This window comes from Neovison vison, chromosome 4 (assembly GCF_020171115.1).
Source record: "Neovison vison isolate M4711 chromosome 4, ASM_NN_V1, whole genome shotgun sequence".
NCBI lineage: Eukaryota > Metazoa > Chordata > Mammalia > Carnivora > Mustelidae > Neogale > Neogale vison.
The window spans coordinates 19,242,877-19,270,208 of NC_058094.1; the positions used below are offsets into that span (position 1 = coordinate 19,242,877).

The 27,332-nt window shown below is 46.1% G+C and overlaps 1 protein-coding gene and 1 long non-coding RNA gene across 2 annotated transcripts in view; one reads left to right on the forward strand and one right to left on the reverse strand.

Moving 5' to 3' along the window:
- Positions 1-27,332, forward strand: part of SNTB1 (syntrophin beta 1) — a 230,213-nt gene that overhangs the window by 98,458 nt on the left and 104,423 nt on the right. The gene's annotated exons all lie outside the window — the stretch shown is intronic.
- Positions 7,283-25,690, reverse strand: LOC122904335. Its single transcript, XR_006384186.1, has 3 exons — positions 25,491-25,690; positions 8,656-8,983; positions 7,283-7,811 (listed from the first exon to the last, which is right to left on the reverse strand). It is a non-coding gene; the product is annotated as an uncharacterized LOC122904335 (long non-coding RNA).

The following is a 27,332-nucleotide window of genomic DNA, read 5'->3' on the forward strand; positions in this document are numbered from 1 at the left end:
AATAATATTTGTTATTAATGTCAGGTAGTAGTAAGCACGTCAGCCCCCCCGCCCCAGACCTCGGTGCCCTCAGCTGTGTACTCAGAAGTTTCCATGAGAGGATCCTTAATGCCGTTTTCTGCTCTAAACCTCTCTTTTGCTCAAGAGAGAAAAAGGAGTGGCTTTGATCCAACCCTGGAGTGATGCTTCTTGAAGTCCGCACATGATTTCTCACGCCATGGGAGAGATACATCACCTAGTTTGTAGTGATCATAAAAAGTTGAGCGAGACAAGCAAATATTTGGGGTCCCTGTTCCCCTAGATATCTTACTTTTAGCTCCTTGGAACAAGAAAACATCTATCTGAGAGGAAACATAAGAGCTATGTGGAGGAGAGGGAGCGGCATTGAGCCGGCGAATGGGGAATCTCGGAGCTCTTGGCATCCGCATTCAAGCGCTAAAAATAGGGACAGCTCCACTGGCCCTTATTTGTAACATGTGTGGGACAGCTGCAACCCACCCGGGCAGGATGTAGTTGGCTCCGTTCTGAGTCGCTGATGGGGAAAAGCCAAAGGGAATAGGGACAGGGAGGAAGTTACCTCCTTGGCTCAGAGCTCAGAGCTTTTTTTTGCTCTCTTCCTAATAAGCTCGCTCTAAGGAAGCCGCTAGCCTTTCTGACTCCAGCGGCTGCAGGATCTAGCCTGCTCCCCTCCCATACCAGTTAGGTCGGCCCGGGGATCAGAGCTGCGGTTGCAGGAGAGAGAGGGGAGTGTCAGCCCAAGAGGAGTCAGAGCAGGCAGACTGGAAAGGATTCTGCCGAATTCTGCCATGAGCTACTCCAGCCTGCTCTCTGTTTTGTCCTGCCCGGTTTCTGCTGATGTCCTGGGCCTGCAGCTGGATGTTCTGGTCACTCAGGGCCTGATCTTTCCTGGTCTCCGGCTACCCAATCAGACAAGTCTTTTCTTCCAAGAGTCTGATGTCTAAGGTGTCTAAGATCTGGTGCATTCATAATTTACCAAGTACCTATCTCGTGCTGGGCATTACGCTAATTACTTCAGCCTAGAGGCTGCCAAGTGGCCGCCAACGGGTGTACCCAGCCCACAGATAGGGCCTGTCCGGTGTTTTAAAGAAATTGGAATTACTTACCACTCGAATCATAGGGAAATTTCACATGAGAAGGCCAGATTTCTGCTTTTCTAGAACCATGGAAAGATCTGGTGAGATTATTTGGTCCATATGGCTGCAGGCGGGAGCCTAGTAGAGGCTTCTCCTTGTAGAGGGGGACGGACTCTCCTTGTTGCTCCGATTGCTGTACCCTTGGTTGTGGGGGGGAGGAACAGATTCTATTAGCTACCTGCCTGCTTCTTCACATCTCCTGTCCAGTCCTTGGATCTGTGACCCCCTTGGCCCTCTTATTGGCCCTCTCAGTTTCGCTTTGTCCCTATTCTGTAGATAAAAAAACAGAGGTTCAGCTCTTATGTAAGTTCCAAATATCCTAGGCCTAATATGTGGTTTTCCTGGGTTTCAAATTCAGGCCTGTAGCGTGGGTGAGAGTGTCAGCTTGCCAATGCCAGAAAAATGCAGAGACTAGAAAGTGTGGAATATTGTAGCAAGGATTCATGCCTGGGGAGAGAGTTTAAGTCAATGAGATCTAGGCTGTGGACTGTATGCTATAACTAAGGCATTGAATTGTGTTTGAAAGAATATTCTGTTTGAAAGAATATTCTGGGAGACAACAGGTCTTGGCTCAAACATTGGAGACTTCCATCTATTAAGCCAGAAGAAGGAATGTATTTTTAAAGTGGTATATCCGTGGTCTTCGAGGCCACCATTGATGGGAGGTATGGAGGGCCCTCTCCTGCCAGGGTGTGAGAACCACGGGGCAGGACTGAAGACGGGAATTCAGCTAAACCAGAGCGTCCGAAGGGGACTTGGCGTCCGGACAGACCCAGAACTGTGAATAATGAGACTGACCTCTGACAGTGTACGTGTGCATCAAATCACCATGCTGTCCACATTAAAGATCTTAACATTTTGTTAACTATACCTCAGTTAAGCTGGGGACCGGGTGAGAAAAGAACATGGTTTCAGGTGAGTCTTGACCCCGGTTGAGGAAGAGAAGAAAGGAAAAAGGAAACAAATATTTTATGGAAATCTGGTTACATGCTGGGCCAAGTACAATGTACCAGTCAGGAAGGCAGACTCTGCAAAACCCGACTCGGGGCTGAGCCCAGGACAGGCCTAGCACAAAGTGGTTTTAAAAGGCGAAAACCAAAGAGATGGGCAAAGCGTACAAGGCAAATGCAAACTAACAGCGCTGACCAAAGGTACCAGTTTTGATCTGGAAACATGATAAGGTAAAATGCAGACTGAAAGCACAAAACAGGACAAAGGACAGGTTGCTGCTAAGGCCAGGGTGCACGAGCATTGACCACCTGTGAATGCGCACCAAATAACCCAGCAGTGGCCTTTGCAGCAGAAACTGTAGAATACGCGAGACGAAATAAAAATGTACTAATAGCAGGTAATTCAACACACTCTTCGTCCAAGTGGACAGAAGGTCAGTGAAGATAAAAAAGACCCAAACAACATAATTCATAAGGGAGATAGGGATACATCACAAACTTTGTGCACTGATAACAAAAAATACATTTTCCTTTCAAATCCCGGATAGACCATTGATGAAATTAACTATAGATCAGCTCACCAAAAAATGCAATAAATCTCCTGAGTTGGAATACCGTAAACAGCATTCTCTGAGGATAGTGGAATCAAAGGAGAAAATTACTTGCAAAACCAAGGCACAGAAAGCCTTTCTTCTTGGATTTTTAAAAGCTCTTTGTGAAATATCTCTTGGGTCAAAGGAGAGATAGAAACTGAAATTGTAACATTTCTTAAAAGCTGAAAATAATGCATATGTTAACTATGAAAGAGAAAGAAGGAGACAGGGAGAGTTGACTCTGCATCAGCTAGATCCACGAAGGAATCGAGGTTCTACCACTTATGTGTGAATTTAAGCAACTATCTCATTCAGTCTAAGTAATGACCCTGGGTTGTAGATACTCTAATCTCTATTTTATAGACAGTGAAATTTAGTTCAGAAATGCGAGCTGAAACAGACAGTAGGTCTAGGGTTCCAACAGGAAGCCTGGGTTCTTAGTCATGATACCCTAGTTCCCTGTGACTTCAGCACCTGGCAGAACGGCTCTCCTGAACCATAGGGACAATGGCCAGGGCTTAATGGGCTCCTGGATGCTAAAACCTGAGCACTGATGACAAATGCCACAGCATCTTGGGGCTAATTCCCTTGGCTGGTGACACGCAGCTACTTAGAGTTTGCATTAAAAACTCCAATGTTCAATTTCCCAAATAGAAACAGCCATAGAACAGCAGGCAGGATTGCTGCTCTTTCTATGGAAAAGGTTACCCAGCAGGCACCGAATCCACAAGAATATGCCACTGCTAGTGGTTATCAATGATTACAACACTTTTTAAAAAATTCTGCTTCATAAATACCTCGTTGTTCATATTCAGCTCTTTGCTCCTCTAGTCCAGAGCTATATCCCCCATTCTGTAGACTCTTTGGACCTATTCCCTACAAGGCGCTTCCTTTCTAACTTGCCTCTTCCCCATCCTCGTCATCTACCCTACACCCAGCTAGCCAAGGGGGTTTGAAACATTCAAGAGTTAGACGGCTCCCTGTCCCCTTCACTAATCTCAAAACTCCACAATATTACATAAAAACCTTATAAGGATCTAGATCTTCCCTAAGTGTCCAGTTCCACCCATGTCATCATTTATGGCCCAGTCACCCTTAAATTATTCACTTCTCTGACATTTCCTAGTCACCTTTTAAAATTCAGCATAGGTGAGGCACTGGTCCCACTCTACCTTGTGTGTAGATCTATCGTGGCACCCTTTATAATGACTTGAGATTTTTTTCTTATGTGCCTACCTAGATCTTAAAGTCATTAAGATCCTTGAGGTCTGGAACACCCTTGTTACCATTTTAAAATCTCAGCTTTCTAGAGCATTGCTTGATACAAAGCAGGCATTCAAAAATATATGTTAATGATAAATGGCAGATTCACCTGTCCATTTTCAGTATTCTTATCTTCTCAAACTTTAAAAGAAAAAAAAAACTTCCATTAAATAACCTTGAGAATAAAAGAACAAATAAAAAATGCATTTCTATTCTGCCAGGCTCAGCAAACTTAAATAAACCAGAAAAACCCATTAGTGAATTTTGTTCAAGTAACAAAACTAGTCTGGACTTTCAAGGCAGCCTAAGCAATGCATTCTCTCCATTCAAGAAATTAAATTGTCACCAAGGTTATTAGTACAAGAGATGCTAACAGACCTTAAGAAGTGTATTTTAGGGCACCTGGGTGGGTGGCTCAGTTGATTGAGCGACTGCCTTCAGCTCAGGTCATGATCCTGGAGTCCCAGGATCGAGTCCCGCATCCGGTTCCTTGCTCAGGAGGGAGTCTGCTTCTCCCTCTCGCCCTCTCCCCTCTCATGCTCTCTCTCTCACTCTCTCAAGTAAATAAAGAAAATCTTTAAAAAAAAAAAAAAAGCAGCGTATTTTAGACAAGGAAGCTGGAAGCCACTCCTCCTGGGATCAGGAGAGCCTTGCCAAGGTGGCCATTATGAAAATTACTATATTAACGAGACCCCCCCCCAATCTCCTTTGGGCTGTTCCTAAGGGCACGGGACTCCCCAGGTAGATGCCCCCCTCCCCTTGTGGTCACCCGGTTTGATTCCTGATGGGGATCAGAATACTGGATTTCATTTTTGCTCATCAAATTAAATCTCTTTCTACTCTTGACTCCCCAGCATTGCTCCCATATCACTTTGTTCTGAGTCTTAGATAATCCTGAGTGCTTTAGTTCACATTTGTAAAGACATGGTCTTTTGGTGACCACCAGAAAAGAGTAATCATTTTACCATTTTAGCCTTATTTCCTCCTTTTCCCAATGTTTGGGAGTGCACTATTGTCTCCCTCACCCAAAGCTTATGTCGAGTTTTCAACCATACTCTTTAAACTTGGAATACTATTGAAAAGGCCCCTCTGTTAGTCCATCTGGGAATGAGGAAGATTCACACAGTTCTCCTCTCCATCTCCTCTCCACAGTAAATCCTTGGTTGTGAAAAGGGCTTCTCTTAAGAGGCTCATGCAGTGTGTACTTTCTTGGTTCTGTTTTCTCGGATGGACAGACCATGGTGGACTCATAATGGAAAGTATTGCCAGTGTACCATGATGGCATTGCATTTTGCATTTTGCAAAGGGAAAATATAAAATCGATTTACAGTGGCGCTATGGTCAGTGGACACAGTTTTAGTGTCTAAAAAAGAGGCCCAAATTAACCATCTGCTAATATCAGTGAATAAAATTCTGGAGTTGAAGCTAGAAGAGAGGAGTTTGAATCCCAGCTCTGTCACTTAGTCCTTTCAGTTTAGATAAATTACCAAATCTCTCTGATTTCTGGTTTCCTTATGTATACAGTGTGCTTGCTAAGCTGACCACATTTAACTGTTGTGATGATTTGGTGCCAGTGTAGACATCCCCCTAATTCCGGGCAGCATAACTGTGCCATGAATGCAACTTTCTTTATTCTCTCTCTCTCTCTTTTTTTTTTTTTTTTTTAAGATTTTATTCTTTTGACAGAGAGGGATCACAAGTAAGCAGAGAGGCAGGCAGAGAGAGAAAGAGAGAGGAGGAAGCAGGCTCCCCACCTAGGAGAGAGCCCGATACGGGAATCGATCCCAGGACCCCGAGATCATGACCTGAGCTAAAGGCAGAGGCTTAACCCACTGAGCCATCCAGGCACCCCATGAATGCAACTTTCAATCAGAATACCTCCGTCCTGGATACAAGGGGAGGAAGAAGGGTTTTGTTTTGTTTTCCCCCAGAAGAAAGGAGTTTCCAGGTCACCTCCCCAAACTGTGGAGCAGAGATTATTTTGTAAGACATTCTTTCACAGAGATTTTTATCCTTTTGGGATTCCTGGTTCTGTGCAAGAAACTCGTTCCAGTTTCCCAAGTCATGGGCTAGCAGACCCTTAACTGTCATGTATGTATTGAACTCCAAGTCCTCAGCGCCTCCCACTACTGACCCACTACCTGCCATGACCCCACTCCACTCTACTTTCTAAGAATGCCTTACGACCAACTTGAATAATACCACTGTCGTTTTGAGTGCCTTCCCATCCACCTACCTACCCACCCCCTTTTTTATTGACATCTGGGAGTTTCCTTTTCTTTTTTTGCAAGCTCGGTAGTACATTAAAGCCCAAACAAGCAAACTTTTCTTATTACATCTTATCTAGTATATCCAGGTGTTCACAGCAGAAGGATTTCTGAATTTGCGTAGGTTACCATGGACCTGGAAGCTTCCTCATATGTCTAGGTTAAATTTTTACAATCATGTATAAAACTAAAATCAAACAAACAAAAAAACCATGAATATTACCTTTTGGGTGATCTACCACTTTTATTAGAAAGTGCCGACTTCTCTCTTCCACCAGGAGCACAATTTTGGTCATGCTTATTCATCTGTCTGTATCTGTCTCTTACCTCTGTCCCTCCCTCTGTCTGACTGTCTATCACCTCTATCTACTACAGCCTCTATTACACATCTATCATCTATCTCTTCTTGCTTCTTACCTAGACAACCACTGAAATAAAATGAAATCTTTTTATTCCTCTAGAAGGGTACACATAAAAAGAGAGATGACCTTTGTGTTTGATGCAACCGTGCTCACATTCTGCTTTTGAGAAATTCAGGAAGTGAAATACATAGTAATAAGTTCAACAGTTTGCTTAAAGGTGGTTGGGAAGGGGAAGTTCAGAGAGGTAGGGCTGAATTAGTAAAAAATCTGAAAAGGGAAATGTTCTAAATAGTTGTGTTGTTTTTTAAGTGTACATAGTTAGGCAAAGTAAGGGGACGTGGCTTTAGCATTCACAATAGTCCTAAGAAAATAGAAAAGATACTCCTTTTCAAAAGTTACTTGATTTTATTTTATTTTTAAAGATTTTATTTGTTTATTTGTCAGAGAGAGAGAGAAAGCACAAGTAGGGGGAGCAGCAGGCAGAGGGAGAAGCAGGGTCCCCAGTGAGCAAGGAGCCCGATGCAGGACTGGATCCCAGGACCCTGAGACCATGCTCTGAGACAAAGGCAGACACTTAACTGACTGAGTCACCCAGGCGCCCTCAAAAGTTATTTTAAATGACAGTTGAAATGTTATTAAAACAATAAAGACAGTTTAAAAAATCAAATAGGTCTAAAAGATTTATTATTAAAAAGCAACGGGTGTTTATCATTCATTTTGAAACCTGTTTGTAAACTAATCAAAAGAGACGCATATCTGAGGTCTCAGAGATTTTTCCATATTATGTATTTGGCAATGTCCTGCCCGGTTTTCTTTCTCCCTGCGTCCCCTGTTGCAAAGATGACCTCCTGGATTGATTTTTCTGAGTCTGTTTCTTTCTCTCTTACCTCTGTCACTTTTTTTTTTTTTTAACTATATTTTTGGGACCTTTCTCATGAACATAGTGTGTTTAAATTTCAGCTATTATGTTTCAGCTTATTACTCTCTGGGTGTTCCTTTTTAAAGGAATTTTGTTCTTAGGGATATTGTATTTTCCTCTTACGTGTTGAAGACGGTTCATTAGCTTTGTTTTCTTTGTGCTCGTTGTCTCTCCTGTTGTTATTATTTTTTTGTCTCTGTTTGGCTCTTCATCGGACCTGCTGGAGTTTTCCTCAGGTGTTTGGTGATCCTTTGCTATCTGCTCGTTTTTTACACCGACGGATGAAGAAACCTATTGGAACCTCTGTGGGGCAGGGGAGGGAGAGACGGATTATCTGTTGGTGGAAATTCTTATATAGTTACTGTTTGGGAAGTCAGCTTTACCAAGAGATCTCTTCCAATTCTGCAGATGCTGGTGTTTGGAACTTTGGTCTGGGTCCATTGAATTACTTAAGAGAATTATCCAGTATTTGGGTGGGTCCAACCGGGAGAACACCTGGTTGTAAGCTTTCTGAGAGCCCCACCACTCAGCTTGCAGACCTCACATGGGACCTTGTTTCTAGACCTGCATCACTGTTAACTCTTTCTTTCTCTCAGAAGGTTCCAAGCCTCTGCAGGTGTCCAGAGCCAGGAGCTCACACTTCTCTAGAATTCTACAGAGAATACAAGCCCTTTAGGTTGTAATGTTCTTGGCTCCTTTTTCACTCTGCAGTTGATCACTGGGCTGTCTATTCTCAGACACTGTCTGATCCATTGCTATCTGCCCTCCAGACATGTGGTGAGCACTCATTCTCTAGGGCTTAGATATATTTTACTGGGATCTTTTAAGGGAGTGGCGATGAACACGAATGGCCAAGTCACTGTGTTTCCCTCCCAAAAGAACCCTTGCATGATTTGCATCTTTGTATACAACAGAGTACACAAAAGGTTCATTTTAATGAGCTTGAAAAACATTTTCCTAGCCTTGTTATTTTTAAGAAAATCTGTTCTCTCCATAGATAAACTTGAGTATTCATCCTAATTATCATATATTTTTAATCAGTGGGAGATAAATTAGTAAGGTTTCCCTGGCAATGGTAAGCTAGTAAAAAGGGGCATTTAACTATTTTTGGGTAGCCTTGAGAAAAGGAGTTGAGGAGAATGCTTACCAACCATGGTTCCGTGATTTCATCGATACCCAATAAGATGAGTTCATTTTAGTTCTTTCCCGTGCCTCAAAGCACCATTCCAGGAAAATCTCAGTTTCCCCTCTTCTAAGAGCATTTCAGGAGGTTGAAGTTGACCATCTGGGAGCTGAGAGACTTTTGCTAATGTTGACTCTCAATATTTAGGTCTTGATCCTTTGCTCTGGATACATTAATTGAACTCCATTTGGTTTGCAAAAAAGCTACCCCAGGATTTTCCAGCTGAGATAATGAAGCCTCTGAAAATAACCCAGTGCTCTAATGCAGGCATCTTCCATTCATCAGGTATCACCTGCCGTGGGATGGGTAGAAGAGCGTGAGAGGGGGACCCACAGAACAAGCCCTCCCCTCCTTCCTCAGCTCGCACATGTAATTTTACTTGCCTCAGCATGGATAGTTTGGGGGCACAGAGAAGCATAGATACAATTAGACAATATCTACTTAGGCATACATTTCCTGTGTCTGTTGTCAGGTACCTTCTTTGCTCCTAAACAATACTAGGATAGGAGTTTTCACATTGCTGCGACATCCAGCCTGGTTGAGATTTCTTTCATCTTCTTAAATTTAAACGTTTTGATGGACAGTCTTGACCCTTCGGGGTTTTGGCTAGGTCCTGAGCTGCCACAGTGGCAGAGTGCTTGCCCTGACTCACCTTACTGTTGGTGGAGGGGGTGGAATGTGTGCAGGCAAGTGGGCAGTTACAGAACAGACCCTAAAAGGCGAGGCAGAAGGAAGGAGGTTCTGGAAGCTCCTTCACGGGCACACTACCTAATCCAAAATTCTGTTTCTGGAGGGGGGTGGCGGGTGCGATTGTCAGAGGAAGTGATGTCTGGTGCTGAGAATAAATAATAAAATAGAAGTTAGCCAGATCCAAGGTTGGGGATGGCAGACAGAGAGGGTATTCTTGGCAACAGAGATAGTAATAAGTCTAGGCACCGAGGCAAGAAAACGCATAGCGCTATTTAAGAGGAAGTTCCATCTCTTTGGAGCACTCCATGGGAAGAATGTGTCTAGTGTCTGTGGACATGGTCATGACCAGAGCTAAGCCATTCTATGTTAGACAGGAGGCTGAGGTTGGGGGAGCAGTCAGAGGGCTACTGCAGAAATGGAGGTGAGACATCATCCCGCCCTGTACTAGAGAAGAGCATCCCGCCCTGTGCTACAGAGAAGTTGGATGAATTGGAGAGATTTTAAGGACCAAAATCTGCAGGAGTTTCTGATAAAATGGAATGCAAGTTGGTGCAGCCTCTTTGGAGAACAGTGTGGAGATTCCTCAAGAAATTAAAAATAGAACTTCCCTATGACCCTGCCATTGCACTACTGGGTATTTACCCCAAAGATACAGACGTAGTGAAAAGAAGGGCCATTGGTACCCCAATGTTTATAGCAGCAATGGCCACGGTCACCAAGCTATGGAAAGAACCAAGATGCCCTTCAACGGATGAATGGATAAGGAAGATGTGGTCCATATACACTATGGAGTATTATGCCTCCATCAGAAAGGACGAATATCCAACTTTTGTAGCAACATGGACGGGACTGGAAGAGATTATGCTGAGTGAAATAAGTCAAGCAGAGAGAGTCAATTATCATATGGTTTCACTTATTTGTGGAGCATAACAAATAGCATGGAGGACATGGGGAGATGGAGAGGAGAAGGGAGTTGGGGGAAATTGGAAGGGGAGGTGAACCATGAGAGACTATGGACTCTGAAAAACAATCTGAGGGTTTTGAAGGGGCAGGGGGGTGAGAGGTCGGGGTACCAGGTAGTGGGTATTAGAGAGGGCACGGCTTGCATGGAGCACTGGGTGTGGTGCAAAAATAATGAATACTGTTAACGCTGAAAATAAAAAATAAATTTAAAAAAATGGGCTTCAAGGCATGAGGCAAAAGAAGTCCAGAAGTAGTTTTGCTCTGTCACCTGTGGACATAGAGCTATGGTCAGTCATCCCTGAGTCCTACTGCGAGGTGCTTACACTGGCGTTCAGTGGAGGGACCAAGGACAGGTGTGTTGTGGTGGAGGGTGGGAGTCGCTAGAAGCACAAGACAAGTTTCAGCCTTTGGAGATACTGCCTTGATTCAGAGTCAGAGTCTGTCTGTCTTTTGATGGTCTGATGTCCCTGCCTGGATTCTCCAGTACGGTGAGAGGAGCAGCGTGTCCTGCATTTCTTCTGTACTTGCCCTCGTTCTTAGAACAGTATGGAGGAGTCACTCAGTAAATACAGAATGGCAATTGCAGTGATGCTAGGCAGGGTGACTGGTGTCACTCCTGAAAGGTTAACTGAAGAGTGTTTTGTGAAGGGACCATTTCCAGAAGGGCAGGTTGTATTAGCGGAACCAAGGACACATGGAGACACACCCAGGGCTCAGCCACCACGGGACTCTGCTTCTGCCCTGGGGCCAGAGCAGAGAGAGAAATTCCTGCCACCTGGTGAGGCCTGGAACCCTGAGAGGTGCACCGAGGCCCAGGGAGGGTTCGGGGCATGGCCGTATCCCTAATCTAACCCCCTCCTGCCCTAGGATCTCCTCTTGGTGCTTCTGATTGGCTACGTACAACTGGACACCAGAGTAGACATGCGTAGACATGTGTCTACCGAGACACATGCTGGGTATAGTTGTACTTACTGCACTGAGCAAGGCAAAGAAGGGCAGAGAACAAATCTGGAGGAGGCAAAAAGCAGAAAAACTAAAATCACAAGAAGCATATTTACATGGAGAATGGGTCTAATGTATATGCAACAAATGATAACTAGTTCTGAGAAGAAGGTAGTTTAATCAAACCTTCACTTCCTGACCTTGTTGGATGAAAACATCTCGGACAGCCCCAAATCCATATTTACAAGGTGCTGCTACATAAAAGGTGTTATGCCTCTTCTAGAGTTTTGATTAAGATTTTCTTTTTAAGATTTTATTTATTCGAGAGAGAAAGAGAAAGAGCACACCAGCAATGGGGGCAGTGGGAGAGGGAGAAGCAGGCTCTCTGCTGAGCAGGGAGCCCAGCCAGGAGGTTCGATCCCTGGATCTCAGGATCATGACCGGAGCCAAAGGCAGACGTTTAACCGACTGAGCCACCCACCACCCGGATCAAGATTTCTTTTAGGCCAGTGATGCTCAGGGAAAAAGCCTATTGACTTCATTCCAGGCGGGAGCTGAGGATGGGCCCGGCAGCCGGACGTGGTTGGGGGCCTTAGCCGAGAAATGAATGGCTTTCCTGATGGATGGTCGTCCTCTCCTCGGAAAGCAGACGTGCGGCGGGAGTGTCCCCTTCCTTTAGGACAAAGCTGGGGATGGGGGTAGGAGTGCTGCCGTCACTGCACCAAGCCGGTTTTAGACGAGATCGGGCGCGTTCAGGGTGGTATGGCCGTAGACACCAAGCCGGTTTTAACAGTGACACTGCCATAGACACACGGAGATGTGAGGAGAGGAAGGAGTCCGTTTGTGCCGTAACTGTTGATCAGTGGCGTGAAAACTGCAAAATCCTTTTCATGTTAATTTTCTCTCATCTAAAATGCCAGATCATTTACCCTGAATAGACACACTTGCAGTTGGAATGTGGTGCCTTTCTTCCCCTTAGAATAAAACCCTCTCCTCCACCTCTGTTATGAAACACACAGGAAAGGCCCAAATAGTGCAATTTGTTTTTGTTTCCTGTACTGTTAAATATTCAGGCAATCAGAAGATGTTTCCTTATGTCACCTGGAAACAAAACACTAGGTCCGGCAGTTAGAATTCTGAGAGCTGGTTTTCTCTGGCAATATTTTTTGTGGGATGTGTTATGCAATCTGGAGATGATTGACTTTCAGGCCAGGCCAGTCTGAGTTTCCTTGCTAGCTCTTCTATAAATTATCTGCATGACTTTGGTCAATTTACGTACCTTCTTTGAATTTTTTAAATATATAAATAAAATTAGGGAGATAGTGTTTCTATGTATGTACCGTTTTAAGGGTTAAATAAGGTAACGTACCTAATGTCTTAGACTGAAGTAGGCACTTAGCAAATGGCAACCTCTTCCCGTTTACCTCTTTTTTTTTTTTAAAGATTTTATTTATTTATTATTTGACAGAGAGAGATTACAAGTAGGCAGAGAGTCAGGCAGAGAGAGAGAAGGAAGCAGGCTCCCTGCTGAGCAGAGAGCCCAACGCGGGACTCGATCCCAGGACCCCGAGATCATGACCTGAGCCGAAGGCAGCGGCTTAACCCACTGAGCCACCCAGGCGCCCTTTTATTCTAGAAACTTCCATTTCTCAAAAGATCACCAAAGGATTCTTTCAGTGGCAGGAAGATGCGTTAAGCATTTTTTTTTAGATAGTTTTATTAAGTGCCGGGAAAACCCTGGGTAAAATACTGAGTTGGAAAGTATACGACAGCTGTTGGGACAGATGAAAACCACACTGTGACTTTATACGTTTCTCTGTCTGATGCCACAGCCGTAGGAGCTGGCAGCTTGAAGAAGTGGGTCAATTTGCAAATAGTATCTTTAATTTCTCCAGGAAAGACGGAGACAGGGTTTGAATCACTAAGCAGGGGTGGAATTTTACCACGGCCACACAGTTTTTTAGAAATACTCCAGTAAGCCTTGATGGCAGAATTCACCAGCCTGCAGTCAGATACACAGAGAAGGAGAGGGACAGATAGAACAGCGTGTGCGAGCATGAGCCAGCATAGGAATTGGAAACAACATTTCTCTTGATGCCGCAGTCCTCTCAGAATCCTGTTGACTTCAGTTGCTATGAGGCTTCGAGGCTTCACGAGTCTATTACCATGAGGTATAGTGCCCAGAGTTAGAATAATACTGTCCGTGGGTGACCAGCAATGGAGAACATGGGTTTCAGTCATTTTTTTTGTTCCAGTTCTACGATCTTTCTGCTGGGTTCCATCCATGTTTTCTTTTTAATCCTTCTTAAAATGGGAAGTACACTATTTTGAGACAGATACTTATAGCTTTTGAGGTCTTGGAAAAGAGAGAAGAGCTAACTAGTAATACCAGTCCTGAGCTAAGTGAACTAACCAAACCATTTATAAACCAGTGTTTGGAGTGGCTGAGAACTAATGAACTGTAGCTCTCTTAGAAGTCTGCGTGTTACAGTGGAAAGAGCTCGTGGCTTTGAAAACTGAAAGACCTAGGTTTAAATCCTGGCTGTTTGTGATCTTGGACACCTAATTTTAACCCTAGAAGCCCCAGTGAATCCATCTGTAAATAATAAAATAATGAAAGCCTAGTAAGGGCCACTTTTTAGAATTTTTACACAGATTAGATGTGCTCAAGATGAGGGGTGTAGGGGCGCCTGAGTGACTCAGTCGTTAAGCGTCTGCCTTCGGCTCCGGTCATGATCCCAGGGTCCTGGGATGGAGCCCCGCATCAGGCTCCCTGCTCAGCAGGAAGCCTGCTTTTCCCTCTCCCACTCCCTTTGCTTGTGTTCCCTCTCTCGCTGTCTCTGTCAAGTAAATAAATACAATATATTTTTTAAAAAGATGAGGGGTGTATACCATCTTGGATAAGGTTGGTTAAATCAGGGAATATATAAAGCCACTGAATGGAAAGGTGTACTTCCGGGAACGTGAATTACCCTGTGAATTTTGGGAGAACAGAATTTATTACAGAGTTCATTCCCATGTATTGTAAAGCTATAATGTGAGATTTAAAACAAATTTATGCCTGCAGTTATTTGTGCTCAAACCTAGATTCCCTAAAAGTACAGGTTCACTCATTTCAACATTTAAGAGTTCTCAGAAAGTTGCTGGAGGAGCTCACAACTTTTATTATATATATATATAATAATATGTGGTAAATGGGGGCACCTGGGTGGCTCAGTGAGTTAGGCCTCTGCCTTCGGCTCAGGTCATGATCTCAGGATCCTGGGATGGAGCCCCATATCAGGCTCTCTGCTCACCAGGGAGCCTGCTCCCCACCCCCGCCTACCTCTCTGCCTACTTGTGATCTCTCTCTCTCTGTGTCAAGTAAATAAATAAAATCTTTAAAAAAAAATGTGGTAAATGTCATCCGTCAGGTTGCCATGAAAGAAACAAGAGACCATTCTAAGTGACTTAAGCAGAAAGGTATTTAAGGAATTAGTTGCTTGCAAAAAATGGGAAGGCCTTAGACTAGGTCTCCATTAATGACCCTCAAGAGTCTCTAAAACTGATACAATCAGGAAAGTAGAGAACTAGGAGGTTGCCATTGGAACCCTCAAAATGATGCAGGACCAGGGGAGTGATCCAGGAATCAGGGAACTGGGGTGAGGGAATTGGCATCTTGGGATTATCTCGTGACACGCAGGATACTTAGTGAATGGATGCTGGCAGTTCCGGCTAGCTGCCCTTGCTCCTTGCCTTTGACCCTGACATCCTTGCTCACCACCAGTGGCAGTCTGAACTTCCACCTTCCCAGTCTCCTGGGAGTACATAAAAGATATATTGGGCAGAACCTATTATATTTACAAAACCTTCCCTATAAGGGAATCTGGGAACATGGGTTATTTATTTGTTTGTTTACTTACTTTAGAATTCTACATTCTAAAGAGGGTGCAGTGAGGTTGAGTTAGCCAACTCACAGTACCCGTTACACAGCCTTGGTTACATAGTAGGAGCTCAAGAAAGGCTAATTCTCTTCCTTCCCCCGCCAAGACTCAAAACAAGAGCTTAATGGAGACTTTGCACCTTGATATGGTTGGAGGAATTGTGGCAAAGATAGTACCTCTCCTACTGCATCGGTTTTGTTGAGTTTGGGAAATAGGTTGCTGTGGCAGAGAATAGTCCTTTTGTTCCCACAGAGTTTCCCAGTCTTCCTGTAGCTGTGTTGGGCCTTGTGACGAATTCTGGCTAATGAAACATGAGCAGAGATGATGTGTGTGCTTTTGAGGTGAGGCCCTGATGGGCACATGTGCTCTTGGAGCTGCAGCTTTGAAATGGCGGCATTTCCTTACGCCGGGCGTCCTGAGTGACCTACTGGAGCAGATCCCCACCCCACTCACGTCAGGGGATGAACGTGTTACTTTCATAAACGTTGGTTATGTTAGATGACTGAGATCTCAGCCAGTCTGACACCACAGTGTAAACCTCTTGTGACCAATATGGTCATCATGGAAATGTCCAGACAACTCAGTCAAGCTGATATTTACTGGGAGATAGCAGTAATTCTCATGGAGCTGGGTGTCGTTAGTGTAAGGGTGGGGCAGACTGAGTGGAGACATCCAATCAGTAGGCCGTATGTATATCCGCTGGGAAGGTTGAAATTCAATTGGCCACCTGTGTAGGGGCGGGGCTCAACCACCCCCATAAAGGTTGCTCTGCCAGGCTGCCAAAGGGGGCTCCTGCAGGAGAGCCCCGGGCTCCTGCAGGAGAGCCGGGGCTCCTGCAGGAGGGCTGGGGGGCTGCTGCAGGAGAGCAGCGGCTGCTACAGGAGAGCGGTGAAGTCGGCGGAGAGCGGTGAAGTCGGCGGAGAGCGGTGAAGTCGGCGGAGAGCGGTGAAGTCGGCGGAGAGCGGTGAAGTCGGCGGAGAGCGGTGAAGTCGGCGGAGAGCGGAGAAGTCAGCGGAGAGCGGTGAAGTGGAGCGGAGAGCGGTGGAAGTCGCAGAAGAGCAGGGGAGTCAACGGTGTATAGAAGAGCTGTAACAGCTCTTGTAAGAGCTATAACCGCGTTTGGCGGTCCAGCCTCCACCCTCCGGCGGCGGCCCCGAGCGCCGCCGCCTGCACCCTCCGGCGGCGGCCCCGAGCGCCGCCGCCTGCAGCCTCCGGCGGCGGCCCCGAGCGCCGCCGCCTGCAGCCTCCGGCGGCGGCCCCGAGCGCCGCCGCCTGCAGCCTCCGGCGGCGGCCCCGAGCGCCGCCGCCTGCAGCCTCCGGCGGCGGCCCCGAGCGCCGCCGCCTGCAGCCTCCGGCGGCGGCCCCGAGCGCCGCCGCCTGCAGCCTCCGGCGGCGGCCCCGAGCGCCGCCGCCTGCGCCCTCCGGCGGCGGCCCCGAGCGCCGCCGCCTGCAGCCTCCGGCGGCGGCCCCGAGCGCCGCCGCCTGCAGCTTCCAGCCTCCGGCCTCGAGCGCCGCCACCTGCAGCTTCCAGCCTCCGGCCTCGAGCGCCGCCACCTGCAGCTTCCAGCCTCCGGCGGCGGCCCCGAGCACCGTCGCCTGCAGCTTCCAGCCTCCGGCCTCGAGCGCCGCCACCTGCAGCTTCCAGCCTCCGGCGGCGGCCCCGAGCACCGTCGCCTGCAGCTTCCAGCCTCCGGCCTCGAGCGCCGCCACCTGCAGCTTCCAGCCTCCGGCGGCGGCCCCGAGCACCGTAGCCTGTAGCTTCCAGCCTCCGGCCCCGAGCGCCGCCGCCTGCAGCCTCCAGCCTCCGGCGGCCCAGCAGTCCAGTCGTCTGCGGTCCAGTTGTCAGCGGTCCCTCGACGCCTGCGGTCCTGAGACATCTGCGGTCCAGTTGCCAGCGGTCCCTCGACGCCTGCGGTCCTGAGACATCTGCGGTCCAGTTGTCAGCGGTCCCTCGACGCCTGCGGTCCTGAGACATCTGCGGTCCAGTTGCCAGCGGTCCCTCCACGCCTGCGGTCCTGAGACATCTGCGGTCCAGTTGTCAGCGTTCCCTCGACGCCTGCGGTCCTGAGACATCTGCGGTCCAGTTGTCAGCGGTCCCTCGACGCCTGCGGTCCTGATGCCTACAGACCCTAGAGGCCAGCAGTCGGTCCTGACACCTGCAGCCCCTAGATGCCAGCAGTCTGGAGGCATAAGCAGCCCTGAGATGCCAACGGCCCCTAGACACCAGCAGCCTCCCTGCAAAATGCCTCGCCACCCCGAACCACAAGTGGCCTTGTCCGCAGTGGTGGCTTCCTCCGGGTGGAAGCCTGGTCAGAGTAGCATCGTGGGGATCAGAGTCTGTGTCATCTGGGTTGTCCTCCTTGTCATTGTTGCTTCTTCGTCATTGGGAGTGGCCTCATCCAGGAAATGGTCTTGTCCAGAACAGCCTCTTCTTGGGAGCGGCCTTGTCCGGGGAGAAACTTCATTGAGCAGTGGCCTTGTCTTGGGAGTGGCCTCTTCTTGGGAACGGCTCCAATCATGGAGCGGCCTCATCTGTGGAGCAGCAACGTCATCTAGAGCAGCCTCGTCCAGAGTGGCCTTCTTGGAAGTGACCTTGTTGGGTTCATCGTCACCGCCTTTTCGTAAGAGGTAGCTCTGACCGGTAGTTTGATTCCTGATGCTTGGCGCGAAATAAAGTTTTGCTTGACTTTCGCTTTGTATCAGTCTCGTTCCTTTGATCACGGACCCTAACAGTTAGTAAATGAAGAATTTCCCCCTCTCTTTCTCACTTTGTATAGTTTTTCCCCCACATTATAGTTTTTAATGTGGAGTCTAAAAGCAATCATATGGCTTCTTTGTTAGTTGACATTATCCAGGTGAGTGAGCACGACCTAGAGGTACCTGATAAAGGACGACTCGGCCTTTTCACACTAAGAACATGTGAAAAGCATGCTGTGTTACTGCGGTTAGAGGTGTTGCTTTGGGAGCTGTTATTATCTGTGGATAATGCTCTTTCCCTGTGAGTTTAGAGAATACTTTTGTCCAAAAGGAAGTCTCGCCTCTGTTGGTTTCAGCAAAAGTAGATGCCACTAGAGTATAACCAGATTCTGTCCCAGCTGAAATGCTAGGATTTGTGTGTTTGTTTCTGGCCTTTCTTCCCCCTTTCTAGATTATAACGGCTTACATTTGAAGTATTGGCCAAGACCACCGATTTTTGATAAACGAAGAAAAGACTTGAAAATGCTCTATTCTCTTATTTACCCTCACGTCTACCAGTCTCTTATTTTCAGGCAGGTGAGCTTCCCCTGCAATAATTCTCAACCTTTTTTATTTTTTTAAACTCTTTTTTTTTTTTTAAAGATTTTATTTATTTGAGAGAGAGAGAAAGAGAGCACAAGTTGGGGGAGGGCAGGCTGAAGGAGAAGGAAGCCACTGAGCAGGGAGCTCGATGCAGGACTCGATCCCAGGACCCTGGCATCCTGACCTGAGCCGAAGGCAGACGCTTAACTGACTGAGCCACCCAGGTACCCGCAACCTTCTTTTAAAATTCTTGTCATTGCAGCATGGGTATGAAAATAAAATGGTATATGTTGAATTATTTCATAAGGTATGAAGCTGAAGAATGTAAGAGAAAAATATGCCTCACTAAAGAAGTCTTCACTTTATCACACCTTCACTGGGACCCAGGAGAAACCCAGGGCTTCCTCAACTTGAGTCCCCATGTGTCACCCTTTATACCTCTTGCCATGTGGTGGTTTTGACATTTATTTGTATCTTGATTTGACTGACCTCTTACTCTCACTAACTCCATGAGTACAGTGATCTGGTTTGCCCTTGCTTGACATGCTTTCCCCAGCGCCCAGCCCAGTCAGTGACTGGCTCAGGACAGGCACTGAATGCATACTCCCTGGACAAAGGTGTGTGCCAAGGAATGGACCGATGAGTGGATGAGGGAAGGAGAACTCAAGGAAGACCCAGGAGATAGGGCAGGGCTTCTCAGCTTCCCCACTCTGCATTCCTACGGTCTGCCTGTTTCCACTGATGGGGCCAAACAGATGTTTAGAATTTCTTCCGCTGTGATCTCTGTGGGGCCTTGGAAATTCCCCAAGATACTCTTGGTCCCCAGATGGAAAAATCCTTTACCATGATTGCCTCAGTCACTATATTAGGTTGCAAAAGCCATAGCACACCATTTCTGAGAGGAAAACGACCCTATGTAAAGCAGCATGGACCTTGACTTCTGTGAGCTTATTTGTAAGAGTTGGGTGGCGTTTCTACTGTGATGAGCTCCAGAGAGCTTCCCGACTTCTGTGTGACCAGTGTTCTGATTGCAGGGGCAGACCTGAAGCATAGAAATGCTTGTGGAGGGGAGCTTGTGGAGGGAGTCGGTTGGTAAAGCGACTGCCTTTGGCTCAGGTCATGGTCCCAGGGTCCAGGGATCGAGCCCGCCATCGGGCTCCCTGCTCAGCTGGGAGCCTGCTTCTTCCTCTCCCTCTGTCTGCTGCTCCCCCTGCTTGTGCTCACTCTCTCTCTCTCTCTGTCAAATAAATAAATAAAGTCTTAAAGAAAGAAAGAAAACAAAGAAAGGGAAATGCTTGTGAACTCAAGCCCAGAGGGGCTGGTGGGGAGGAGGGGGTGGCCTTGGGGGCGGCTTGGGGAAGGTCAGTGTCTGTCCCTTGGGTTTCAGGTGCAGGCCCTGGAGCCAAGCACTCACAGTGGGTCTAGAGGGCCCCAGCTGCAGGCACTTCTGGGACTCTGGCAGATCTGTGCTGTTCCAGACTGTCCAGCTGTCCCCGCATTGACCTGTGTAGCCCAAGCAGAGAGGATGGCTCACAGCCACAGGAAATCCACATCCAGCCGGCAGAAGCATTTCCGTCAGCGTCCAACCAGGAAAACAGAGTACTCTGGGCATTTTATTTTATTTTTATTTTTATTTGGCTTTTTTTGGGGAGGAGGGGGTGCATTTTAAACAACAAATGGAATGCAGTGAATTGGTTTTAATGGTCAAAGATGAGCTGAGAAGCCAGCTTGAGTTTTCCCTCCCTCTTGCCCTCTGGTCTCCCCCTTTGTCTGCTGTGGGCAGAAGCCATGTGACACAGAAGCCTCAAGTACGGATCCCCTCGTGATACTAAGCAAAGTCAGGGAAGGTGCAAGGAATGGATTTGAGGACCGACAGGCCCAGGACAGGCCCAGGAAGGCACCTGATGCATCTCGATATTTCTAGTGGTTAGCACACAGGAAGTGCCCAAGAAATATTACACTGACCAAAATGAATGATCCCGTGGCTCTCACACTCATGATGTTACATGTGTGTTACCTGACTTAGGTCAGTTTATCTCTTGGGGTGTGTTCTTGAACATGAAGGAGTGGCAGTTGGGTCCCCCATTTTCATCCTAACAGATACATGATTCTGATCTTCTGTGTCTTGCCAGAATTCTGTGTCACCTTCAAGAGCTTCTGTTCTCATTGTACAAGCGTTGTCACCCTGACCCCCAAGACAGACTCTGGAAGTCACTCTTGAATGAGCCCTTCATGTCAAATGGCTTTAAAAGGATTTCTTTCTTTGATGGAGGGCCACTTCATGGCTCTGGTCCCAAGTGTGTTGCTTGAGGGCATCACTTGAAAATTGTTAATAATTTATTTATTTGTTCTTTTATTTTTTCAATAGTTAATACATACATCCAGTTGACTATGCACAAAAGGACATTCAGAGAAAAATAGCCTTTAATTCCTCTGTCCATGCCACCTGGTTCTCCTCCCAAGAAGCAACCACTGTTACCAGAGTTCCATGTCAGAATGTTAATTTAATACAATTACCCCAAGGCAAATATAGTTGTTTCCTAGGCCTGTAATAAGAAATTACTAAAAACTGGAAGTCTTAAAACAACAGAAGTTTACTGTCTCAGAGTTCTGGAGAGATTTAATCTGCTCTTCCCAAAGGATCTAGGGGCTGGTGGGGAGGAGGGGGTGGCCTTGGGGGCAGCTTGCTTCTCACATTTCTAGTGGCTCCCAGCAATCCTTGGCATTCCTCAACTTATAGCTGGTCACAACACTCCAAACTCTGCATGTCTTTTCTAACCTTGCCTTTGTGTGTATGTATCTCTGTATCGTCTTTTTTTTTTTTTTCTTTTATTTTTAGAGAAAGAGAGAGAGAGAACATGCAGGCATGAATGGGGAGGGAGGGGCAGAGGGGGAGAGAGAGAATCTTAAGCAGGCTCCGCACCCAGCGTGGAGCCTGACACAGGGCTCGATCTCATAACCCCTGAGATGATGACATGAGCCAAAATCAATAGACAGATGCTTAACTGACTGAGCCATCCAGGCACCCTGTATCCTTTCCCTATAAGAATACTAGTCATTGGATTAAGGGCTACCCTAATCCTTGATGACCTCGTTTTAACTAATTATATCTGTAAGGACCCAATTTCAAGTAAGGGGTTGCCTTGAGGTTCTAGTAGATAAGAATTGGGGGGGGGCATTTTTCAACCCACTACAACAGGTAATGATGCTTTTCAAATTTCCCCAAATTTATATAGTGGCAAGGATGAGGGTGGGGGCAGCCAGTGATTAAAAATACAGATTCCGGATAGCTCAGTGGGTTAAAGCCTCTGCCTTCAGCTCAGGTTGTGGTCCCAGGGTCCTGGGATCGAGCCCTGCATAGGGCTCTCTGCTTGGCAGGGAGCCTGCTTCCTCCTCTCTCTCTGCCTGCCTCTCTGCCTACTTGTGATCTTTGTCTGTCAAATAAATAAATAAAATCTTAAAAAAAAAATCTTCTAAAAAAAAAATACAGATTCCTCCTGGGGCTAATAATACACGATATGTTAATTAAAACATTTTAAAAATTTAAAAAAATATAGACTCCTGGCCCCATCTCAGACCCACAGAATGGGAACCTCCATAGAAAGAGCTTTGAAGTCTATAGTTTTGGTTGGTTTGTTTGTTTGTTTTTATTTTTATTTATTTATTTGACAGATGGAGATTGCAAGTAGGCAGAGAGGCAGGCAGAGAGAGGAGGAAGCAGGCTCCCTGCTGAGCAGAGAGCCCGATGTGGGGCTCTATCCCAAGACCTGAGATCATGACCTGAGCCGAAGGCAGAGGCTTTAACCCACTGAGCCACCCAGGTGCCCCTGAAATCTATAGTTTTAACAGATTTTCTCATTGTGTCTAATCATTAGGTAGCGAATAGAAAATCCTCTTTTCAAATAATCAAACAAAAGCAAAAAATCCCAAAGCATAAAACTTGATCCAATAGACTTGATTAACTAGTAAATACTGGCTGAACCAGTATTAGTTAATAACCTTGGGCATTTTATCTAATCCTTTTGGGGCTCAGTCTTCCTATCTGTAGAATGGCCATAATAATAATGGTAGGTGCATTGTAAGGTTGATAGAAACGGAAAGGTCACAGGTACATGAACTGAAGATGTCACAGAACTAACTGCTAGGAGGCACTTCTGAGTCTGTGGTCATTGTGCGCTTAGCACTAAAACCTGTCTTGCTTTTGACTTCATAGAGGAATTGTACATAGGACTCATTTAAAGACCTAGTTTCTCTCGAGGAATCTTAAATTAGATTCTATTCACAAGGCCATAATATATGCACACGTACCAGAAAGCACTTATCAACTAGAGCACTGTGTAGTTTGATACCGTGGTGACCCTTCTTCCTAGAACCATCTACTTACCTCCCTGCCTGCTAACCCCTAACAGATTATTTCTCAAGCTACCAGTGGTCCTCAAATCATCAAGAGGTATTACCTGCTCTGGGCAGTCTTTTCTGGCTCCCTCCCCCCAGACAGAATCACTGCTATTGTTATTCTGAGAAACCCCAACCTTTTGGGGGGGAGGGGGGCCTTGCTGTCTATACTGAGACCAAGCAGTAAAGTGAGAGGACTGGGATTTGAGCCCAGCCCTTTCTGACTGGAGAGCTCATGCAGCATAGTATTATGACTTTACCCACCCCCCCTCTCCACCCCTCCCAGTGTTACCCTAACCATTCTGTATGCAGTGAGGGAAGGAAGGCCCGGTTTCCTCCACTGAACTGTGACCCCTCCCAATCTTACATTCCAAAGCAAAAAACCTGTTCCATTCATTGGTGTGTGTTGAAGTCCAGAACAGTGTTTCCCATAGTGCGATGCCAGACCGGAGGCGTTGGCATCAACTGGAAATCTGTTAGAAATACAAATTCTCAGAGGTCTGTGGGTGGGACCCAGTGATCTGTAGTTCGACAAGCCTCACAGGTGATTCTGATGCACACTAAAGTCTGAGATCCGCTGTAGGATGGACATCCCCTCCTACCTGCTTTCCAGAACACAGCGAGATTCTCAGACGTCTGTGTCCTCTTACAGCCATTGCTGAAACAACTTGAGAGCATGCCTGGGATCACATTCTCATTGCTTGCTTCTCTCTCTGAACTGATTTCTTAGTGCAGGGGTTTGATCTAGTGCATACGTGACTAGCCAGGGCCTGACACAGGGTCCGCTAATAGCATGCGAGCCTTCACACGTACAGGGAAGCTAGACCTGTACTTTCAGGAACACGATTCATTCTTAGGATCTGGAAGGAGCCTTCAAGAACAGTTTATATCAGAGTAAACTGAAGCTCAGTGGAGAAGGTTCCCAGGTTATGACAGTGATTTAGTGGAAAAATGAAACATGAACGAGGTCTCAGTATCTTCCAGCTCCTTGCGACTCAAAGCATGCGACAGAGACAACCAGCAGCAAAGCATCACATAAGGACTTGTGAGAAACACTGACTCTCAGGCCACACTCCATGCCTGTTGAACCACGATCTGCATTTTAATATAATCCGTCTCATTACCGTTGGAGAGGCACTTTCATTTTGACTCGATCACTGGGCTCTCCCAAAACTAATCTCTCCTCCTCTGGTCAAACGTCCTTTTTTCTGGTTTGTTTTCCAGAGCTGAAATTTAATTTCCTAGTGAATCCACAGGTGGGAGGAATTTATTAAGGAGGGGACGGTGATGGGAAAATTAAATGCACTCAGTGCCTTGGAAATAAAGCTTTAACAAATGATCAGGAAAAGTTCCTTCAGTGCAGATGGGATAACTGATTTCTCGTTTAGAATAGCACCCACCCTGGCTGAGATCCAGGCAAAATGTCAGCTGCTCCAACTCCTGAAAGGTCAACATATTGCTTCGAATGACTTTTATGAAATGCTCATCTCAAAATTGGAAGCACCGTGGAGATGGCTCTATGTAATCCAGCTCCTCGATGTCCTCAACCTTGTACCGTACCCCAGCCTGTTTTGTTCCCTCAGATCCTCAGGGGTGAGGGGAGCATTTAATGCTTTATCTCCTCCTGTCTGAAGTAGAGCCAGCTTTCTGTCCTGGTTACGGGAGCAGAACAGTAGCGTGAACTAGAGAAGTTAACAGCTCATCAGCATAAAGCCTTTCCCTCTAGAGTTTCAACTGCTGCCCCTAAGTTTAAGCCTAAGGGCTGCTTAAAATTAGCAAAATCCTGTGACTCGAGTTTCTTATTCCTTCCAGCTGTCTTTTATGCATAATTAGCGATGGTGTTGGCAGGTGCCATTCAGAAAGAGGGAATGTTAAAAGCATGGATAATATACAGGCCCTATAATTGGTTCCTTTCAAAGTTGTTTGCTGTATCTAGAAACTGGGGCCAGGAAGGCAGAGCCCGTCTTGGGTGGGTTCATCTTTATAAACACAGTAACTACCTAATAAATGCCTTTGAACTGACATGAAGTGACGACAGTCTAATCTGTTCCTTTATACATCAGTGATGGTGAATGCCATAATGCCTTCATTATGAAGACTATCATGCTGAAAAGACTTTATCTTAAAGACTTAATATTGTTGGGCAAGGTACAAGACTTCCACTCTGAGCAAGACAGAGTAACAGGAAGTTGATTTATCCTCCCTCCTACGTGAAACATCCAAACACAGCCGAAATGTGTGCTCGAGACCTTGGATTTCAGGCAGTGGTTCCTGTGAGATGGGAAACAAGACAGTCCCTGAGATTGCCCTAGCTTTCTGCCTTGAGAGTTTTCAGGGAATGGCACAGCGGCAGAGCACCCCAGTGGAGCTTAAAAGGCCCCCTAAGTTGGGAAGACAGGGAGGAAAGAGTCCAGAAAGATCAGCACAGCGAGCCCCCACAAGACAGATGGTAGAGAGGAGAGAGCTGTACAGAGAGGAATCTGGAGGTTTAAAGAGGATCCCCTCAAGGTGAGCGGAGTACTGATCAGCAGGCATGTGAGCAAACTTCGAAAGATCAAGGGGAAAACTACCCCCAAAGGATTAGAGGTAACATTGCTCAACACTCACGTAAGGCCAGGAATAATGCCTTTCCTGAGGCAGGACTGGAAGATGTCAGGATTCACAAGAGTACACAGAGTCCAGAATGCACAGAGGGACAGAATTCATTCTAGGTGGAACACCACCCCAGTTCTGCCTAACAAGTCTTGCAAACAACACCTGAAAAGATCAAATAAATGGTTTCCAAGTAACTTAGCTGTGTCCTGGAAAAAAACAAACAAACACAAAACTCTCAAGAATATTTTTAGGACTATAAACATAACCAGTGCTCAACAAGGTAAGATTTGTAATGTCTGGCATCTACTAAAACATGAACAGGCATGCAATGAAGTAGGAAAAATATGTTTCCTGATGAAAACGAGAACCAGTCCATTGAAATTGATCAAGAAGTGACCCGGATATTAGGATTAGCCAACAAGGACATTAAAACACTTCATGTAACTGTATTCCATGCCTTCAAAAAGCTAACCAAAGACTTGAAAGATACAAAAAATATCCAAATCAAACTCCTGGAGATGAAAACTACATTGTATGAAATGAAAAACACATTGGATGACATTAATAACAGAAGAGACCCAGTAACAGAAACTGTCCAGAGTGAAACAGAGAAGATAATTTTTTAAAGACAAGCACAGAGGGGCACCTGGGTAGCTTATTCGTTAAGCATCTGCCTACAGCTCAGGTCATGATCTCAGGGTCCCGGGATCAAGTCCCATGTCAAGTTCCCTGCTCAGCAGGGAACGTGCTTCTCCCTCTCCCACTCCCCCTGCTTGTGTTCCTGCTCTCTCTCTCTCTGTCAAATAAATAAATAATCTTAAAAAAAATACATAAAGACATGAACAGAGAATCAGTGAGTTATGGTACAAATTCAAGCAGCCTAATATACCTATGGTTGGCTCCTCAAAGTGGGTAGAGGAAGAAAAACCTTCAAAGAAAAACTGATAACTGGCTGGTAATTGTCCTAATTTGATAAAAACTACAAACCCACAAATCCATCGAAGCTCAATAAACTCTATACACAAGAAACATGGAGAAAGTGACACCATGGCATGTTATTATCAAATTGCTCAACACCAGTGATGAAAAGCTTAAAGCTGCCAAAAAAAAAAAAAAAAAAAAAAAAAAGATAGTGCATAAAAAGGAACAAAGAAAGGGCAACTTCTCTAGATGAATGTTTGTGTCCCTGCCCCTAATTCCCTGTTGGAACCTAATCCTCAGTGTGATGGTGTTAGGTGGTGGGACCTCAGGGAGGTGTTCAGGTGTGAGGTTGGAGCCCTCATGATGGGGTTACTGCCCTTTTAAAGAGATCCTAGAAACTCCTGGTCCCTTCCACTATGTCTTCTCACCAGACATGGAATCTGCAGGATCCTTAACCTTGGACCTCCCAGTATGCAGAACTGTGAGCAGTAAATTCGTGTTTATAAGCCACCCAGTCCATGGTACCCTGTGACAGCAGCATGAGTCAATCAGGACAGCAGCTTATTTCTCTTTAGAAGCAATGCAAATGAAAAAGTCAAGCAAGATGTCTTTCTTTCCATGTACTGAAAGGAAAAAAAAAACAAAAAAACTGTCAAGATAGAATTCTATATCTAGTAAAAATACCTTTCCGAAATTAAGGTGAAATAAAGATTTCTTCTGACATAAAACAAACAAACAAACCTGAAAGAACTGGTTACCTGCAGGTGTATGCAACAGGAGCTAAAGAAAGTCCTTCAAAATGATGGCAAATAGAAATTTGGGCCTACAGAAAAGAACGACTGTCTCGTTAAGAAGACTGCTCACCCCTCATTGATCTGTGGGGGCATTGCCACAGTCATCAAAATCACTATGAGTTTTTCTACAGAAATTGGA